Source organism: Pinus tabuliformis, chromosome 8, assembly GCF_031772625.1.
Source record: "Pinus tabuliformis cultivar Carrire ecotype Pingquan chromosome 8, CPIR1, whole genome shotgun sequence".
Taxonomy (NCBI): Eukaryota; Viridiplantae; Streptophyta; class Pinopsida; order Pinales; family Pinaceae; genus Pinus; species Pinus tabuliformis.
In genome coordinates, this window is record NC_142294.1 from 825,111,467 (window position 1) to 825,114,759 (window position 3,293).

Here is a 3,293-nt window from a genome sequence, read left to right on the forward strand (position 1 = left end):
AATGACTATTCACTTTCCACACCCAAAACACTTAGTGAATTAGGTGTCCAACATTCCCCCTTAATCTGAAGGGGTATATATGATTCCATGAAGAGAGATGAAATAAAAAAAGTGCAAAAAAGCATCTTAGGAAATGGCTGAATGTTCTCTCTAAAATGATGGTATAAGGTGGGAGAACTCGAGGTATCAGATTTGGCTTGAATATAAAGTCTTATGCTAGAGGAAGTATTATAAAAAGGGAGACCATTGAGGTCTCAACCTACGATGGTTTAAAGAAGGACACCAACCAAAGGCATGCTTAGGGGCTTCTTTGTCTCTTGCTACAACTCTGAATCTAGGTATGACTAACTCTAGCTCTAGGCTCAGGCAACTGGATCAGGTTGTGGCTCAGGCTCATTTGATCTATATTTGAAGCTTGTAGATGACCATCAATTCCCCCCTGTCAGATACAAGGTGAGAATATTAAGAGATCTCAACTACAACATTTTTCAATACTCGAGAAAAAATCTTGTGGTATTACTGAAATATCTTCTTGGTTGTTGAAGCCCTTTACCAAGAAGTGATCCATCCAAGGTGAATCTTTGTTCTTGCAGGAGGATTGTTTTTGAAGCATATGTTTGAATGATGAGTGTTTTTATGACAATTCTCACATGGGTTAAGATCAAAACAATGATATTTCACATGGCCAACTCGATCACAATGTTAGTATCTGCAAATCTATTGTGGAAGAGGAAGAGGATCATGTGAATATGAGTAGTCTTGAAGAAATCCACCACTTTGCGATTTGATGGGTTTTGAGTAATATGGAGTATGAACAGACACCTCCTTGTCATATCCAAGACCTTTTATGTGCTTGTTTCTAATAAGCTCTTCCCAAGGTATGATAATAGCCTTGGGAAGTGCAAGTTGAATTTATGCATCTGCATGCAAATATGCTCTTGAAATAGGCAATTTATGGAAATCAAGCTTAATGTCACTGATTTTATCAATCTTTGACTATTGATGGGAGCCAACTTCAGAATCAAAAGGGGGATTGTTATGAATAAAAAAAAGTTCATAATGTTGTCTTTTTTGTGGTAATGCATCTTGTTGAATTTGTGATTCAAGCTACAAAAACTCAATTTTGTCCACACCCAAAACCCTTAATGGATTAGGTGTCCAACAATTTGTGTATACATGTGGCCTACCCTTTTAAAGAAGGAAATCAATAAAAATGTCTAGGATATGACCTAATAATGAATGAGGAAGTCTTAAGAATCGGATAATGATGTTGGAAACCTTAAGGTGGATTTGAAGGCTAAAGTGTTGAATTATAGCTTGTCATAGGTAAAAGAGATTTCAAAGGTAGATGAGGTTTGAGGAGGGGTGTTGATGTTGAGGAAACAATAACTTGTTCCCATGAGACAAATGATTTCTAAGCGTACCTTTGAAACAAAGGTGGGATAAACTTAATTTAATCTCCCTCAACTAAAATATGGTAAGGATTTAAAGCACTATCCTATTCCTCCTCTTTTTGCTGTAAATTGACTAGTGTTTTTTGGCTCACTATTTAGTATTGATATTATGTCTAATAGTGATTAGGTGTGTAAAGATTTTCTACATGGATTTCTAGAATTCAAGAGCCTTGTTCATCTTTGATTGTGGGTTTGAATAAATTGTTGGACATATGAAAGGATTTATTGCAAGATTATTTTTGAACAACTTAAATGGGGCTTTCGGTTCAAAGGAAAGTAGGGAGGCCCCTCTTAGGTATCATCTCAATCCTATGAAGGAGGGTTCACGTATTTTTTATGGGGGAATGAAAGGGGAGCTTGGATGGAATGTGGGTAAGGGTTTTAACAATATGGGGAGGGGAAGGAAACCCTATATATTTGTGGATTAATAAAGAAAATGAAGTAAAGGATGGGAGGAAACTTTCCCTTAATGGGGTTCTTAGAGAAGGAGAAGCTCCTATGGATGTTTCCAAATGATCTATCTCTCTTTTAATTGTATAAGGTTAGGGACTCCCTCTATAAAAAAACCCCTAAGGAGATTAATTGAATTTCACAAATTTGATATAGTTTTGTTATAGAAGAATATATTAGAGGGAGGGAAGCTAGTTAATGATTCAGAGTAGTTGTTAAGGGAATGTGTATTTATGTTTGTTGATTCTAGAGGTAGATTTGGGGGCATTATTTATGGCATGAAGACTAATTTTTTCCCCTATATAATTATTAGGATTTTTACTCATGCTTGGGAATGGTGCTATGCTCCCAATGTTTCGGTAAAGAGTTCATTTTATTGAATATATATGGGCCTTATTTGAATAAGGTTCAGTTTTTGAGAAGATCTTTACTTAGCATTAGCGTGGGCAAAGGAATAATATTCTAGGGTAGGGGGGGAAGGATCTAAAGTTTTCTTTAGGTATCTTAAGAATATGAGGACCAAATATAAAATAGGATCCTCGTACATTTTTTTAGTAGATTTGAGGATCTTAGAATTGATGGCGAGCCTATCTAGCTAAAACCAACATGGAAGAACAAAATAACATAAATGTATTTAATTGCTAAAATGAGAAATTTATTCATAACTTTAGAGCCTTGGATTGATGATTCTACAAAAGTTCATTAATGGGTTAGTCATGTATGATATTTTTATCATTTTCCTATAATTCTAGAGAAGACTGCAATAGTTAGAAGGCCTCCAAGCCCATCCAATTTCAATTTCCATTGACTAGTAGAAAAGGAATATATTGGCCTAATGAAATCCTTATGGATCCCTTATGATGTGACTACAAAAAACCTACTACCTTATGGTTCAAGTCCAATCTAAAATGACTAAAAAAAGCTACCATAGGATTGGCTCACAAGAAAAAAGAAAAAACATGATAATTCCTTGCTTGAGGTTGAATCTTTGTTAGATCTTATATATAGCAATTAAGGGGTTGGCTAATTGATAGATAGTCCAAAATTGAGGTATCTAAGTCAAAACAATGAAGGATAAATCTTTTCATTGAAGAGGAAGATGTTTGGAGATTACAAAGCAAAAGTTTATGGCTCTCAAGTGGGGATTAAAAATATAAGTTCTTCCATTAGTATGGAAATATTAAAAAGAATAATAATATTGTCTAGAAGGTAAGGAATATCACTAGTTTTATGGTCTCAATCTTTATAGATATAGCTAGATGTGAGTTGGAACATGTTGAAAGTAGTTAAAATGATGATGGAAGAGGTGCATTGCAAAGTGATGAGAATGACCCTTTTTCACTAGATTTGCTAAATAAGAAGATAATAACTTATTAATGGAAGTTGTGT